The sequence below is a fragment of the Lissotriton helveticus genome, chromosome 4_1, assembly GCF_964261635.1.
Source record: "Lissotriton helveticus chromosome 4_1, aLisHel1.1, whole genome shotgun sequence".
NCBI classification, from domain to species: domain Eukaryota; kingdom Metazoa; phylum Chordata; class Amphibia; order Caudata; family Salamandridae; genus Lissotriton; species Lissotriton helveticus.
This window is the reverse complement of record NC_136063.1, coordinates 2021802679-2021821630: the sequence shown is the minus strand read 5'-3', so window position 1 is coordinate 2021821630 and position 18952 is coordinate 2021802679. Positions and strand designations below refer to the sequence as shown.

General features: G+C 38.9%; 1 protein-coding gene across 8 annotated transcripts in view; it reads right to left on the bottom strand.

The window, feature by feature from the left end:
• MTMR1 (myotubularin related protein 1) overlaps positions 1 to 18952 on the bottom strand; it is a 492625-nt gene that overhangs the window by 417854 nt on the left and 55819 nt on the right. The window lies entirely within an intron of this gene.

Below are 18952 nucleotides of genomic sequence, written 5' to 3'. Positions count from 1 at the left end.
TTAAAGAAAATTTTGAATACAGTCACAAGCTTCCACTCTTGTTTCCCCACCGTAAAGTTTTAATATGGAAAAGAAAATGCCTGCGTAATGCGGCTGAGTTGGCTACGGAGTGAAACACTGGTCCTGAAATATGGTACTTGTTATAAATCTGTAGAGGGAAAAAAATGAATTGATCGAAAATCTGCTGGGAGTCATGGGAGAGAATAGCAGCACCATCTGCAAATTGCTGCTGACGCAGCTGAACCTTGCATAAGACATCTACTGCGACAAAACTTCTTGGAAAAATACTTGAAAAAAGACAACGTCTAAGTGAGAGAAAATGTATGCAACCCCTGAATGAAATAAAAGGATCAATGAAACAATGCGTTTTAATGCAGCAGATAGATTTTTATTTAGCTTTCCTTTGTATTCAGGTCGAGGGCCTACGTTCTCGCAAATGGAGTCAGGGCTGGCTTTACTGTTGGTGGCGCCCTGTGCGACAATCTTTGTTAGCTCCCTTCCCAAAGCGACCTCTTCTGAACTGATTCTATCACTATAACCCTCAATGTCGCCCTCATCCGTCCATAGCCCCTCACTTACATTTATACAACTACTCGTCCTTGTGTAGGGTGTCAGAGCTCTTCACATCCCCTAAAAACTAACATGACCCCTCAAAGCCCCTAGAAACTAACACGGACCCACCAGCCCCTTAAAACGAACCCCTCTTACCTATTCCTGTTTTGAAGTTCCTCCGGCTAAGTCGTTGTTCGTGCAAGTCATTGTTAGGCTTGCGTGACTATGGAACTCGTTATTTCGGAGTAGTTGTTTCGGATGATTCCCCGTTTCTGGTGGCAAGACACTTTTATGACCTGCATAACAGCGATGTCTCCAAATTGAGATTCTGTGCTATGGATAAGGTAGCAACCAGACTGAGAGGGGGCGACCAAGTGAAACAACGTAGACGTTTGGGGTATATTCTGGACTTACAACCAAAGGCCCCCTCAGGCTTGAATAGGGATGAAGAAATGGATGTTCATGTGGGATGGAGTGGCTAAACCAAATTTGAAGCAAAATGGGTCCATATATTATAGAAAGGAAGTGATGATTTGGGGGAAATGAGAGCGGATATACATGGACTGGTTTGCATTGAGTACTGTGAAGATAGAGGTATTAATAACACATTTATACAGGATTTTATTGGATATTACAAGGGTACATATTTAATCTATTTTAGATATACATATATTCCACTTGTCTTTGTGTATTATCTATCTCCTTTGATTACAGTGGTTTCTCCAAGTATCTGTATGGGAGACATTCTGGGCACTTGCACTGTAGCTAAATGAAAAGTACTGTGGACACATATGTGACAAAAATGAAAGTTGAGAATGCCGTTTCTCCAACCATGCCAAACAGAAACTTACGAGTATTTATTCCTGAAATCATTAGTAAGTCTATTTGTACTAGAGATATTAACATGGAATATAAGATTTACGAAATTACCAAAAAGAAAGCATATGATCAACAGATGAATCCCTGATTTGGCTTCATAACATCAATGAATTGCGATATATTGTGAAAATAGGAGACTTTTATGATCAATTCTCTCTAACCACATCAAAATATATGGGATGCCACTAAAAGCAATCATCGCTCTGATGAACGGGGTGCCCAAGAGCAGAATCACTTCATAAACAGTTACTAATCAAACAATATAGTACAGTTCGATTGAGGATATATTCAAACAAAAGGAAATACGTTGCAACTCATTAAATAGCCTTCATAAGCAGGGAGTAGATTTCTATACATATACACAGCTCTTGAGATTAAAAACGAGATTCCAAAAGCCCCTACAGAGGAGTAAAGCATAAAATAAATGTTAAGATCTATTGGAGGCCTGCACAGGTGGCCCAAAGTAACAAGGCACACAGTATCATGTGTTCAGAAAGCAAAGAATGTTAGACATAAGGTGATATTAGGGGCAAGACTGACCTGGGCAAGTTGTCCGTTGCAAATAACCGGAGCTCAATCAAATTAGAATGGCTGGAGAAAAACCCAGGGGTGCTGGAAGAAATCAAATACAAAGTCCGCGCAGAGGTGGAAGAGCTGTCAAACTATCTAAGACAGAAGCAGCAGAGAAACTGAGTATTCAGCATGAAATACTCTTTAATAAGATTAGGGATTTGTTGGGCCAACCGAGAAAGGAGCAGAAACATCCCAAAGAAAATAAACAGATAAGGCGGGATCCTCAGATAGATTGGTATAACAATGATTATAGGAAAGAAAAGGGTGAGTATCTACATGCAATTAAATCTAAAGTTCGATCTGACATGGTGGTATGTAGTGCTAAGTATAGAAAAACAATAGTCAGCCAAGAAGAAATGGGAACGCTCCCTATGGTCCTCCCTCCAAAGGGCATTGACAGTCAAAGAACAGAAGACCTTTTGAAAAAAGCGGCCTTTTGGATTAATGGTTGAAAGATGGCACTAGAGTATACAGTCCAGCCCGAAAAGTAAATATTCCACTTTGGGCACCTTTATGCGCCAGGTAACACGTAGGAAAAGGGTTTTACTGAAATGGGGGGTGGGTGGGAGGGAGGGAGTCTCGTCAGGAATTGTTGAAGACTTGGTGATTTCCCTGGAAGAAACCCAAGTAGCCATCCGTTCCTGTATTCCAGCCAGAGTCCCTTACCGAATCCAAAATGACCTGTACAGAAAGGACCCAAATGTGTGGGCTCCCTGTATTAATATGCTAACTAATGCCACCTTGTCTGATATAAACATCCCTCCCTTGTGGAATATCGCTGAGATCATACCTATTTACAACAAAGGTGACAGAGCTAACCCAGCCACCTATAGATCTATTAGTCTTATTGACTCTTTGCAGAACATTTCCTGCAAGCAAATATAGGCTAGGATCCAGGACTGGATCTCAGAGTCCAACATCTTGACTGACTTTCAAGCAGGCCTTCGTGCGAATACTAGTACATTTGACCAGGTATTTTGCTTCCTGTGTATCTAATGGAGGGAGGTTGCCATTAAAGGGGGTAAGTTATAGGTCACCTTTATGGACCTTGATTTGGTACCCCGAGCCAAACTATGGAGAGTGGTGGCAGAGATGGGCCTTGTTTGCAACCTTATAGAAATTTTTTTATCCGGTTGCATTCTGCAAATAAAGCCAAGTCAGGTGTGGAGAGAACAACAAATTCACCAAGCAATTTCCGATACACCAGGAAGTGAGACAGGGATGTGTTTTAGCGCCCACCCTATTCTGACTCTTCATTAATAGGATTGTAGACTTCTTAGATAGGGACGGATGTGATGCCCCAAAAGTAGGGGAGAGAAGAATACTGGCACTTCTTTTTGCCGTCGACACCCTACTAATTTCTAAATCCCCACAGGGCCTCCAACAACTACTTAATGATTTTATACAGTCCTGCAATGAACCGGGTTTGGTACTAAATGAGGCCAAAACTAAATACATGATCTTAAATAAAGGGGTCACTAAACCATCAAAACGATATATGTATGCCGGAAGTAGCACTTTAGAGCAAGTATCTGTTTTTTACTATTTGGGAATCCGCTTAACACCACATTTAAGGTGGGCACTTCACATCGAGAAAGCACAGTTCTCTTTAATCCAGCAGACCGCACGTCCGGGAAAGTGGTTCCAGCGTTAGAAATGTATAATATTAAAGCTCTAGGGGTGCATTATATGGGACCGAACTATGGGGGAGACGGAACACGAATTGTCTCACTATCATAGAAAACCGTTTTATAAAATCGCTTTTAAATGTACCTACTAGCACCCCCCTGACTCCAATGTTCCTGGACCTGGCCCAAAGACAACTTGCCCGAAAGTTGGACTAACAGATCATAATGTTCTGGCATCGCCTAAGCTCCATTGAAGAGCTTGCCCCCTACCGAGCTGTGACGATTGGCCTTCTGAAACAGCCCCAGGTAACCTCCATCCCATGGTTCAGCTCTTTGAAGGACCTGTTGAGGAGACTAGGGATGGAGGCATACTGGTCCAACCCACAAATTATGTCCCTAGTACCAGAGAGTAGGGTCAAAACGGCCTACTGGCAAACAATAGTGGAGAAGGAGATGGCCAATTCGCTGGGTACGTTCACCCAGGATTTTATTAATTTTAAATCTGTCCTATTTTATGAGGAAACCATTAATGAAATTGTTCCCCCTTTGGCACGTAAATTATTCATACAATTTCAATATAAGACATTACCCACCAAACTGTTTTGCAATAAGTGGCCAATTAATGCTTTCTCTGATGACATTTACCCATCGTGTAATGACAGTTCTGAATCCACAGTTTATTTGTTAATCTTTTGTCCCCATTAGAAATCCGAGGGGGAAATGGATAATCCCCCTGTGTAAACTCATCGACCCTGTTCACTATCTCGATGTATTGAGAATTTTACCCAACAATACTCGCAGGGTAATAGTCTTTGGCCTAGCCAAATATTGGCATACAATATGAAGCAAACGTTATCCTGGATGTGACGACTGTTATGTACGTTTATCAGAAATATATATATATATATATATATATATATATATATATATATATATATATATATATATATATATATTCACTGAAAAACCATAGGTTATACACCATATATAGTTAGGAATTAGCATTTAAAAAACCTTATTTTACTCACACAAAACCATTGAAATTCCATATATAGTTAGTTGTACTAACTATATATCGCGCACCCGCAATCCACTGCTGATCATGTCACATATTACATCATTCATGACATGGTCAGTGACATCACTGATGACATCACTGATGACATCTCAAATGACATCACTGATGACATCACTGATGACAACATCCAGTGACTGTATTTTTCTGTAAAGTTAAAATATGTCTTACATATTTAAGAATGAGTGGATGTATAAGTGTCTGGATGAAGGATTTAGTAGGTGCATGACTGACTGTATGAATGAGTGATTAAATGTGTCTCACTGAGTGCATGGGTTAGTGACTAAACTGTCTTAATTTGTGCATCATTATGTCTGTTGTTCTGAAAACTGCTGCATGTGTTGTTCAGTAGCTATATGAGTAACTATATGGGTTATTGATTGGTTGCCCAAGTATTTGTATGGGAGACTGAGTGTGTGTGTGGGTGGCTGGGAGGTGTATGACTCTGTGCATAGATGTGTGAGCAGTTGATTCACTAGATGTATGGGTTCAAAAGTGCATGTGGAAACAGCTGTATGGGCGGTTGACTGTGTGCATCAGTGTATTGGTGAGTGAATGGATATCTCAGTGCTACATGTCAAAGTAAGTACATATGTAAAACACAGTACATGTGAGAGTTGACATATATAAATAACTGTGCAAAAGAGCCAGTGAATGTGTGAGTGGCTGTATGGATCATTGTGAACTTGTATCAGGGATTGTATAAGAGAGTAAATATGTGTTAGTATATGTTTGAATAAGTAAGGTGTGTATAACTGTATAGTTGAGGAAATGGAGGTGTGATTGATTCTTTGCATGACTGACTAGGTGTGTGAGTAACTCCATGGATGAGTGACAGTCTGTGAGTGTCTGTTTACACTGAGTGTATCTAAGGTTATATTAGAGTCTGAAGAGCTTCATCGTATTATCACATGAATGATGTCATCAGTGATGTGATCAGTAATGTCAAATGAGATGTCATCAGTGATGTCATCAGTGATGTCATTTGAGATGTCATCAGTGATGTCATCAGTGATGTCACTGACCATGTCATGAATGATGTAATATGTGACATGATCAGCAGTGGATTGCGGGTGCGCGATATATAGTTAGTACAACTAACTATATATGGAATTTCAATGGTTTTGTGTGAGTAAAATAAGGTTTTTTAAATGCTAATTCCTAACTATATATGGTGTATAACCTATGGTTTTTTCAGTGAATTTTCAAGGTTTTGTAAATGCTAATTCCTAACTATATATGGTCTATAACCTATGGTTTTTTCAGTGAATTTCATTGTTTTTTTAAAAGCTAATATCTATAGCTGTAAAATTTATTCTTCTTTAAATCCAAAAATATATTTTATATGTTTATTAATAATTTTTTTTTAAAATATTTTTTTTGTTTCGCTCCCGGTCCGCGAACCGGAAAGCTTTCCGTTAGCTTAAATTGATGCCGCGACCCGGTCCGCGAACCGGTAAACGTTCCGTTTGCGCAACTGCCGCTTTAGAAATCAACATCGTGACACGTCGCGAAAGCGCGACGTATCGCGTTGCCGCGTAATGCGTCTTATGACGTACCGCGTTAGCGCACCCGGAAGTGCCCCGGGGCGCGGACCGAGGCGCGAAACGCAGCTCCCCGGAAGCGATCCGCGGCGCGTCGCGAAAGCGCGACGTATCGCGTTGCCGCGTAATGCGTCTTATGACGTACCGCGTTAGCGCACCCGGAAGTGCCCCGGGGCGCGGACCGAGGCGCGAAGCGCAGCGACCTGGAAGCTATCCGGGGCGCGGACCGGAGCGCGTAACGTAAGCATAACAGGTCATGTGACTTGTTAATAACACTTTTCATTGGTTCATTTCACTTTTGGTTTCATAATCATGTAAGGCTAGGTCAGGTGACCTGAAAATAACACTTTTCATTGGTTGAGAAGTATTGTTTTTCCCAAATGATGAAAACCCCTCCTTCTTTCCTCACTCTGACTTTCATCATTGTGAGAGGAAGACCTTTATTAATACTTGAGAAATGGCTTCAGTAGTTGCTTCAGCTGGTGCACCCCCACCACCACCTCCCCCTCCTCATGGGAAGAGAGGACCACCTCCCCAGGTCATGACCAACACAGAGGAGGAAGAAGAAGAAATAGAGGAAGAGGAGAGAGAAGAACCACAGTTCTTGGAAGAGATGCCCCGGGTTTCCCATAGGAAAGCCAGTTTCATCTGGCAGTTTTATTCAATCCCTCCAGGGCAAAAGAAAGTGAATGCGAGGTATGTCACCTGCCTCATCTGCAAAGATAAATTATCAAGAGGGACTGATAAAAAGTATAGTTATGGGAACTATACCATGCATAGGCACATGACCAGGAGGCATCCACTCAATTACAGCCGGGCGGAAATACGGGACATGGAAGAAAATCCAACATCAACTCCTGTGGCCAGGTCAAGATCGTCAATATCATTGACACCAGCAGAGGCACGGGAAACTGTGCCAAACATCCAAGAGAATTTTGGCCACATGAAACATACTTGTATGCACTGTGGTGCGTTGATAGCATGTGGCAACATGAGTATCAATTCAATAAACCTAGCTTACAACAATCATAATTGCCCTAACCGCCCCCCGTAATTTTTTTTTTGCTCCTGTTGAGCCCTTTTCAATGCCTGTTTTTTGTTGTTTCCCCCCCAAAAAAAACCAAAAAAATATAAAATCGTTCAAAAATTACAAAAAAAACAAAAAATGTTCAAAAAAAAAATATATATATATAAAACAACAAAAACATTAAAAAAAAAGTTCTTTTCAGAACTACCTCCCCTTTCAAAAAAAATTGCTAGAATGTTTAGCACTCTGGCAAGCTCTATTTCTTTTGGTTCGCTTCCCGGTTAGCTTCCCGGTACGCGGACCGGGAGCTAACCAAAAAAATAAAAAAATAAAAAAAAGAGTAAGTATAAGGAAAGTAAACAGAGAGTGATGTTAAAAGAAAGACAGCTATAGGGAGTAAAGAAGAGATACTGTTTAATAGATCTATTTACCGAAGAAAAGACGGAAGAGGGTATAATTGTGAAAAACAAAATAGATAAGGAAGTGAAAGAAAAAAAAAGAGAGTAGAACAATAACAAAGAAGAGTTTCTTGGAGAATGTGAGTGAATGTTCAAAATAAGATTAAAACATGGGGAATAACAGAGAGAAAAAATAGAAAACAGAAAACAAAAAATAACAGAAAAAGATTAATTGAAACAGCAAAGAAATGTAAGTAACATAGAGCCATATCATCAACATAGGCAATAAAAGTTTTGCAGCTTTTATCGTCAGAAATGTGTCGCTAAAGCCGCTTTTGCGGCAGAAAACTGCCGCTAAAACCACTTTTGCACCAGTTTTCTGCCAATAAAAACAGCAATAATTTTATTGGCTGTGTTCATAATATGCCCCTTAGTGTGCTTCAACTACACAGAGAAAGCATTATGAACAAGTAGTGATAGAGTGATCAGTCAAAGACACTAAGAGTAATAGAGACGGAGTGAGTGAACAAGAGTGAGGAACTATGAGAAGAGAGGGACTGAGAAAAAGAGTGGAAGGAGTTGAGTAAGTAGGTAATAGAGAAAGGAATGAGGGAAGTAGCTAGGGTTAAAGAAATGAAGCAGTGGAACTAATAGAAGTTAAATGTGATAGAAATGTAACGAAAAGAGTACAAAACATTTACCTTATAATTGTCGTTAAATTACTCACTTTTTGTTTTTATACTTTCAATCTGTGAAAGAGAGAACAAACATTTGAAAAATATTAAAACATGTATTTAAAAATTACAAAAGACAAGGGAAAAGATTGAAGGACAAACAGTTTTTCAACAACTTTGACACTTACAGAAGCTTCTGCTTCTCCAGGCCCCCTACACAGTCCTAAAGATATACATTTTAAACTAACAGTATCTTGTTGCAGATGAAGTGAGGCCTATCTTAAAACATGGTGCATCTTTTGCATTGCTGTTGTCTCAGAAAAGTGTCGCAAGACACTAAAATTTTAAATGATTGCTTCAGGATGCCAATAAGATGTGTCCTATCCAGAGGTTTGTTTGAGGTGAGGCCTACTCAGGGTTGCAGATGAAATTTAGAGTTGTTGAAGAGTACAGAGAAGATAATACATTTGCAGGCCTACCAATGAAGTGAGTCATGTCCACTGCACTCTTGAACAAAGGCCAAACCTCCTCTGTTTCCCTGGACAGACCTAAACTTGATCTGCACAATGTGATTCGTAATGATAGGAAACACAGGTGATGTAATTGAAATACGTGCAATTTCTTTTGCTCATTTCACAATCACATCACTTGTGTTTCCTTTGCTTAGGTATCTCATTGTGCAGATGTAGTCCAGCATATGAAAGAGTACGCAGAAGTGCAGCACTGCATGCAACAACTTTGACACTTACAGAAGCCTCACCTTCTCCATGCCTCCTACACAGTTCTACATATACATCATAAATGCAAACAGTACAGAATTAATTATACATGTTAAATGGTTTATTTTTGCTGTTCTCAGAATGTATCAAAATTCACTAAAAACAGTGACTTGAAGGTATTCATCATATAACAGCGGGGGAAAAAAACACAATCAAAATGATTGTGTTTAAAAAACCCATACAACATAACAAATCAGAATTCAGAACTCCTTAAAGTTAACTTACTTTCCATGACGTCAAAGGATGTCCTATGAACAGCTTACACTCTGTTGTGCTGTTATTACTTTCAGCCCGCCACTTTCTGAAAGAAAACCTCGATCGTTTTTAAAAACATGTTACATGCAATAAATGACTTCTTGCTCTCTACCACAAGTTTCCACAAGGCCAAATCTTGTCAGAGCCATTTATAACTCTTGGATTTCTTGTAAGCCAATCCCGTCATTTGGCATTTCTGCAACTTTCAGAATTAAAATGTTGAAGATCATTTTCACAATCCTGGAATAGTAATATCTTCCCCTTCTTGCTCAGTCATGTTCTACATTTCCTATGACACTGATACTGCTTACTATGAAGCAGACTTACACTACCTCTATGACTACTACAATTATTTAATTCTCTACATCACTTTTAATCACAAAGCAATGTAAAACAGTAGACAGCATTGCAGACTTACATTCCCTCTACTCTATGTTTTGATTGGCTGCTTCAATTAGCTTATAAAAAGAAATAGTTTTTCTGAACTCATTCAAAGTGCACTTATTTCTCCATGACGTCCAGTCTTATGGTTAGAAGTTATGTCTCTGAACTACACTTATCCTCAAGGCCAAATCGTGTAGGAGCCATTAGAACTTCTTGAAATTCCACAGAGCACATCCCGAGATTCTTTCCCTAAAATTTTGGTTTTAAAAACACCAGGTAAGAGTTTTTAAGGTCATACGGCAATTTTTTTTTGAAAATTAAAACAGAATCATTGCAGAATGACCAGCCATTTCTAGACTTTAAATAAGCTGTGTAATGTCCTGATGTTATTGAAGGACCGTCATGATATATAATTGCTGCAGTTACAAAAGTCCTTCCTGATATTGACAACTGCGAAGCCACAAAATTTTTAATTAAAGTTGTCAATTTTGTTCCATCAGGCCTACATCGTTGGAACATTAAAATGACATACTGGCCATATGTTCGTATAAATAACGTGGACATCATTTCAGATTTACATTGGCTACACTCCATGTTGTGATCAGCTGCTTTTACTAGCTTATTAAAGGAGACTGATTTACTGTCTGGCAAAGTTAAATATATAAATCTTTCTGAGTCTACACTAGTAGTACTTGATACCATACAGTTCTCGCAGTCATGCTGCCATTGATAAGAAAGCCCAAACAGCTGATCTACATCTACACCTTCAGCATGCAATACATCAAGCATATACATTAAAAACTCCTGACAATCTTGCTGAATATTTTGAGAGAATTGTGTTTGGCCTGAACATCTGTCTAACAGATTTCGAATTTCAGACACACTTTCTATGTTTGTTCTATCAGTGCTACATTTCTCTAACACAGAATTTAACAAACTGCAAAATCTTTGATCAGAATTGACCACAATCTCTTCTTTTACATTTTCTAGAGAAAACAAAACATTAACCACTACATTAGCATAGCAGTTGACACCAGAACTGTTTTCAAATTGAAAACCAACAACATCTTCAACAGAATCCTTTTTGTTTCTGCTTATAATTTCAGGTTCATTGACTTTTCGTCTTTTTGCTACAACCTCCCCAGTATTGGTCACATTTCTTCGTTTCCGGCCTACCACACGTTTCTCAAACAAAGGATATTGAGGCAAATGTGGCGCATACTCTCTTCTTAACCTATTGTATTCCTTAACACAATCTAGAGCCGCACAAATGCTTGTGACATCACACTCAATCAAGTACAATCCCGATAAAGTTCTAACTCGTGACAATGCCACATATGCCATACCCTCCTTGAACACAGAACTGCCAATATTCACCAATGCACTGTCTACACTTAAACCTTGCGATTTATGGATTGTCACCGCATATGCCAAGCAAACAGGAAACTGCTTACGGCGAACATATAAGTCTTTTACAAGCAAAAATCTAGCAGAACAACGACCAATTAGCTGTACTTCCTCAATGCCATCAAATTTAATTTTTAAAAATTCAATTCCATCTCTATTTCTGTATTTTACAAAATCAACAACATTACCCATTGATCCATTTACCAGACCTCTTTCAACATGTAAATTCCTTCTTAAAATTATACGGCAGTTCAAGCACACATTCAGAGTCTTTTCAAAACCTGCAGTTTTAGATATACTCTTCTCTAATGAATCCAATTTTGTTTTCAGATTCTCAGACAAAATAATTGTTGATCCCATATGCTCTACTCTGTCAATAGCTTCCAGTTTCACAATCTCTTGCTTTTCTAAATGCAACATTTTGTTGTTGAATTTGGCACATTCTGCAAGAGTTGGCATCAAACATATTCCAGATTTCTTCTCAGTAATTTTCTGAAAAATATTCTCAGGCACAACATCTTGTTCTGGATATAAATTTGACAGTAATCGTGCATGTAAAGCTTCTTTCCCATGCTCGGTCACTTTTCCAATTCTAACATCTTGTAGAATAGTCTTGTAAACTTCATCCTTCGCCTGACGCATATTTTCATGCAGTTCAGCATAATTGAAGTTTAACCATATATTGACGTTGCCAATGCTGCCTAGGCACTTCCTGGTATCTTCATGCGTGAGCATTTTGAACACAGGTTGCCCTTTCACTGGTGTCAGCTGCAGAAGATCTCCGAAAACAATGATGTGTTTGCCACCAAATAACACATCATACTCTGTTTTGAGAACTTCTTGCATTCTCAAATGCACAAAGGCAAGCATGACATTGGAAACCATGCTTACTTCGTCAATGATAAGAAGTTTCATTTTCCTCAAGATTCTTGAAACTTCAAAACAAGCATCTCCAGATAGCTTGTGATATTGTAATTTGTTGTCATGCTCCACTGGCAGCATCAGTAAACGATGTAAAGTAATCCCTTTAATGTTATGTGCTGCCAGTCCAGTTGGAGCGATGACTCTGTCCTTTCCTGCAAATAGCATGAAATTGCTTTAATGAGGAAACTTTTTCCAGTTCCCGCTTCTCCACTCACGTACAGTCGGACAGGCTTCAACGACGTACATGAGCACTCTTTCTTGTCATGACTTAATCCATGATCAATTTGCATGGTAACTTCGTCATATATTTTCCTCTGCTCAACGTTGAGTTGTCTTTCCAACTCTTCTAAGTTAACCGCATCCTCCTGAGCATGTGCCATGGCTCTTTCCACTTCATTCATAGCAGTGGCAGCTTCATTTTCGATAACAGGTCCTCCTAGTGGATCCTGACTCAATGAAGCAGAACTCTGACTGTCCTGAGAACTGTCTCTGGCAATCTCGGCTGCAATCATTGCTTCCTGCTCAATTTCCGCATTCAACATTTGTACATATTTGGGAAAAGCAGGACATTCTATGGTCTCCTTGGCGGCATTGAAAGAGTCTTCGTAACAGAGAAAATCTCCAAGCAGTTCCTCTTCTGCACGCCAAGGCTTGAAAAGTTGCAAAAGTGCTAAATAGAAAAACTCCTTTTTTTCAGGAGATTCGCCACTCAATTTTCGATGGTTTACCAAGTGGCATTTTCTTTGCTTGACCAGACATCCCTCACTTCCTATTACAGCATACACTCCTTTCTCAGTATCTTCTTTGATGTTCCTCTTGAATATGTAATTTTGAAGAACCTCATACAGACAAACATTCTCGAGGTGAATGCTTCGATTTGGATAATATGTATCCAACATGTTGGTCTTCAAAATGTCGGTACTGTTTGGCTCCTTTTCCGCCAAATACTCAATTTCCCGCACAGGTTTGAGAACTCGATTACGCGTTGCAGCAAGACCAAGACTCGCCCAAATGATACTCCTGGACTTGGCATAGAGACTTGCTGAAGACAACCGGTCAGAACATTCGTACGCTCCGATTTCTCGATGCGACAACATCTTCAGACTGAAACTGTACAACTTCTTGCTGAGGCTCTTTTCATGGGAAATGTCCTCCCACATATCCTTCAATTCTGTCTTCTCTTTTTTGGTGATGTAAGACGTCACATACCGAGCCACAGCCATACAGTTATCAGCCACAAACTGTATATCCATGTTAGCATTCCACATGGACAAAATCACCGGGTTGTAGTCGTTGATGTACTTGGACTCTTCGTTCCTCTTCAAATTGTATGTGTTTTTAGGTGATTTCTTCATCACATTATGTCGCAGCGAAGACATCAAACTGTTTACTCTTCCTTTAGAAATCACCGGTCGTGGAAAGCCGAAACGACATTTGGTGTAGAACTTGTCCTTGTTTCGGAATTTACGACGACAGTACTTTCCACATCGATGGCTTTGGAAACGCAGAACTTTTTCTCTTAGGCTTTTCTTCTCCTTTGCGTTTGGAACAGCACACGTAGAATACTGTTGTATAAAACTCATCACTGAGTCTTCTGGATCCGTTCCAAATTTAGGTGCATCCTTGATCCACAGCAACATATGTATATGAGGAGCACCTCTTGCTTGGTACTCCTTTCTCCAGAAGAAATCCAACACCTCTCCAAGAGGTGGATTCTTCTTATTCATGATGAAAGACATCATAGCTTCAAATCTATGATTGAAGTACCTACATACATTGACTGGATCCAAAGAGCACAGTTCTCCGGGTGTCTTGAATTCGATGTTTTCTAGGTTAGCATTTGCCTCTCGTAGAAATTCAAGTAAGTCTTCCCAGCCATACTCGGCACAGCTCAGAGTGAGGAACCATGTGGGAGTACCTAAGTTCCCCAGCATACATTTTAAATCACCATGACGACGGTACCAGTACTCATTAGTACCACGCTGACACGCCATGAGATTAATCAGGTGAGAATCCAAAATACTGTCTTGGACATTGACTTTATCCATAAAGTCACTTGCCGAGATGTTTTGCATGTGTATACCACTTTTCAAGATGTGGTTCACTGCATATGACAGTCCAGACAGATCGCTTTCAAACAGGAGATGAAACAAATAAGGAATGCATTGTCGAAACCTAGCATCTCCTGCATACAATCGCAAAGTCCGGTATTCAGAAGCAGGAATTTGATGAGGTCGCTCATCATATCTTCCTCCCTGACCTGTTGGAAAAAGCTGTGGGAAACACCGAGCTTCCAAACTTTCCTCCCAAACACTAATGGGACTCCCTTTGGCTTGTTTCATTTGAAACAACTCAATAGCATTCCCCATGACTTCCTTGGAATGCAAAGGATGAACACTATAATGTTCATATATTTCTTCACTAGTAGAAGTTTCTACTTTCTCAATTTGACCAGCACACAAATCGCTATCCTCTTCCTCACTTACTTCCTCTTCTGCAACATATACATTCTTATAGTATTTATTATTTTTTTCAAATACAATGTTGCCTTTTTAACTTTCCTAACATCTACTAAATCTTGCCATATTTTCTTATTCTTTGTCGGAACCCCATTAACTAAGATAACCAGAGGTTCCTCGTCCACTTTTTCTACTCCAATTGTGTTAATGTTTTTCTTCAAATCTAGAGGCAAATAAACAACTCTTCCCTTTAATCCTCTCTGTAAATCTGATGGAGGCAATTTCCCTGTCTTTGGCTCCATTCTTACAATAGCCTGAAAGGGATGGATACTTTGAATCAAAATAGATTCATAAGTATTTAAATCCTTCAATTCAGAAGGAATCTCAACCAATTCCAGATTATTATGAACTGCTCTAGCAGGCATCTGGTTTTGATTTAATTTGCAACAACAATAAGTACACACACGTTGATCCAATCCCAAATCAAAACAATTTTCTACCATCAAGTATGTTGCGAAATCCTTCCATTCACTATTATTTTCCCTTTCACTTTTTGCATATAAATCCACTAACTTAGTCTGATTCTTATAATAAGTGCGTCGACAACACACACAAGTGAAATTTGGCCTCTCACTTGATTTGACCTGAAACGTGGCAATTTCCCTCTGGAAATTATCTGTACTGGAAACCTGTACACTATCTTCCACATCACCCGCTTCTTCTTGGTCAATTTCAACATTCTCCTCTTTATTTCCAAAGTAACAAAACTCAATTTCTTCACATATATTCTTCACATCTATTTCAGAACCATGCAAAAGAGCAGCACATAATTTTTTAAGCATAATTGCTGGACTCTTAGCATAACACAACATTCTAACTAATTTCCTCACTTTATTATGATGCACTGTTAGCATCCTGAAATGATGAAAAACACTCTGGCATACTCTCCTGGAAAGACAAGCCAGTGAATGACCATGCAAACCTGTCACTTCTCTCACTCTGCAAGGATCTAATTCTTGCAACAACCTTATTTTCTGCTTCAAACTTTTCTTATTAAATGACCGTACAAAATCACAAAGCAAATTGATGGAATCCTGTCGCACACTGCAAATACTACTACACTTCCAGGTGTACACATGACCCTTAGCACGTCTTCCTAAAACCTCATTACCTAACACCTCTTCTGCCTCTGTTGTCACAAGTTTTTCTTTTTCAACTGGACAACCATCTTTCACTTCATAAGCACGACCACTGGTGTCAACTGCATGCACCAAATCATTATCCTGCAAATAACTCTCCTCATTAAAAAATGCCTCACAGCTTGAACTATGCATCCATTCTCCAGAAAAAACTTCACAAAAATTACTACGATTAACTATTCTCTTCCATCTACTATTTCTTTTGAAATCATAAATTGCCTTGTTTAGCTTCCTAATTCTATTGATTATCAAAATAAATAACTTAAATTTAATTTCAAATGCCTGATCAATAACTTTCTCAACTTTTTTTTTTCTCTTATAAAAAACCACTTTCTGTTGACCTTTCTTAATATTTTTTAACAAATTGCCAATTATCCTGTTGCGGAACATTCGTTTACGAATGTCCCTAAACTGTTGTTTCCTTCTACTATCATGCACAGAGTTATCTCTTGCAGTAACATTTTTGATTGGCCTTTCCTTTCCATTTGAATTGCTTCTCTTTTTCTGGACTGAAACATTTTCTGTAGTAATATTTTTTTTACTACAAATATTTCTTATGAATGTTTTTGTACTCTTACCCGGTGCTTTCTTGTTGACTTGACAAATCTTTTTGTTAGAGGACTGCTGCTTTTTTTCAATCACCTGCTGTCTTTGACGTTTTGCAGCCTTTCTCAGTCTTTCTTTCGTTGGCATGGTGAAATGTTGAAATGATCTGCAGTTGAATCTGTGGTAAAATATATTAAAAAATGTTATTAACCACTATTACCCAACAGTACATCAATAACAGTAATCAAAAACTTAAAACACTACTTTACATTTTTACATATAAGATTTTTTAGTGCATGGCAATTTTAGAATACAGAAATAGCAGAAAAGAAATGGAATTTATATTCATGTTACCTGTGCTATCTTATATGTGAATCTGATCTAATTTTATGAGCATATTTTAATATTTTATTGAAGACACTACACATAACCTGTTTTTGAAGGTGTCTTTATTTTTAAATTAAACGGTTTACATTTTTACTTTTTATTTATTATAAATTTTAAAAATAAATGTTTATAGTTCCATAGGATCAAGCAGGTCAGCTTCCCAACCTATGTCATATAATTCGGACAAATCTGCATCCTCATCACGATCTTCTTCATCCTCAGGATTTAAATCATCCAAGGGATCAACATCCACTGATGTTTCAATTACAAGTTCAATGATGAGGTCAAAATCAACTGATTGCTGATTGTCGCTCATGTTGATGTTGTCTTTATCTTTAAAGAAAGATAACAACAATGAGATGTTGCAGAGTAAGAGACAAATCTCAGAGATTATAATAGTAAAATTGTTTAACAAGAGTAACATTTTGCAGCTATTATTTAGCCATGTCCAGCGATGCTGAGCAGGTGAAGCCTATGTCTAATTTTTCAGTGAACAGGACTCATCTCTTCTTAACCTTGGATAAGCCTCACCGACTCTGTGTGTCCTGCACATACTTAAATGTAAAGGGGCAGATTTATGTTAAATGGCACATCCCCAGGCATGCACCAGTTAACGTGCACCGCTGCTCTGCCACCCATGGTGTGCCGCATTTACAATCAGATAGGAGAAAGCTGCGTCAAAACCCTGCACCTGCTTTAAGCAGGCATAGGTCTTGACGCAACATTGTGGAGATGGGGCACCCCTGAGCCTTGCTGGAGCTGCATCGCACTTGCGATACAACTCCAGCAATGCGCCACCTTTACAGCACAGATACGTCACGCATCTGTGCCATTTTTGCCCCATGCTGCGCCGCATTGTAAATGCAGCACATCATGGGTGGCGGAACAGCGGCGCAGGATGACTGGCACATCCCTGGTGATGCGCCAGTCATCATAAATCTATCCCTAAGCTTCTTATCTTGTTACAGATGAACCGCCATATGTATCATCAAACTATTTTGCATTTCCTAAATAGCGAATTTTAAGGAATAAATAGCAATTCTTTACCATTCCTAATTTGCAATGAGCAAATTGCTAATTGCAAATTACCCATTCATTTCCATGGGCTAGGAGGCTCATAGGAATGAAGGTGCAATTTGCGATTAGCAATTAGCTCATCGCAAATTAGGAATTTTTTCAAGGGTGCAGGGGTGTCTCAAGAACACCCTGCTGCACCCCTGAAAAAGAAATTTGGGGGCATATGGCGCACATACATGCCCTAAGGGCATGTATTGGCGTCATATGGCACCTTTTGTTTTTTGGAAAAAAAGCTTTTTGAAAAGAATTCGCAAATTACCACAAACTAGAAGTTGGTGGTAGTTTCCAAATCCTTAATGTCATTTTTTACATATTTTTTGTTTGATACATTGCATTTAAGGAATCGCAAAATTTGCAAATCCTTCAGTGCAATCGCAAAATAAGGAATAGCAAATTTTGAATTAAGGACATTTTAAGTCATTTCCACATGTGCAGTGTTTTCAAATTATGATTTGAAAATCGTTTTTAGGGAAAAGGAATGGTTTGTAAATTTATGACAAGGACATAATGGTGTATGCTTCTTTATAAGGCATTTCAGTGTCTCTGATGTCATTTTTCCCATATTACATTATAAGACCTTTCCCCATGGAGCACATTCCTTGTAAATATGCTCCCACCTGTGCATGGTAAATTTAGATTTTGACTGTTTGAGTCACATAGCCATGTTAAAAGTGACCCAAAAAAATTGCAAAGGCTTTAAAAAAACACTTTCATGTGTCTTAAGGACATTTTAAGTCATTTCCCCGTGGGCAGTGTTTTGTAAGTGGCGCAAAAGAGGCATACACCTATCATAAATCTGTCCCTAGCATTTTAAATGATTAATTCATGATGACGATAAGGTGTGGCCTATCCAGAGGTTTGTTTAAGGTGAGGCCTACTCAGGATTGCAGATTAAAGTTACGCTTGATGAAGAATACAGAGGAGATAATACATGTAAAGCTCTACCAATGAAGTAAGTGATGTCCACTTCATTGCGCCAGTCATCATAAATGTATCCCTAAGCTTCTTATCTTGTTAGAGATCAACCGCCATATGTATCATCAAACTATTTTGCATTTCCAAAATAGCGAATTTTAAGGAATAAATAGCGATTCTTTACCATTCCTAATTTGCGATGAGCAAATTGCTAATTGCAAATTACCCATTCATTTCCATGGGCCAGGATGCCCATAGGAATGAAGGTGC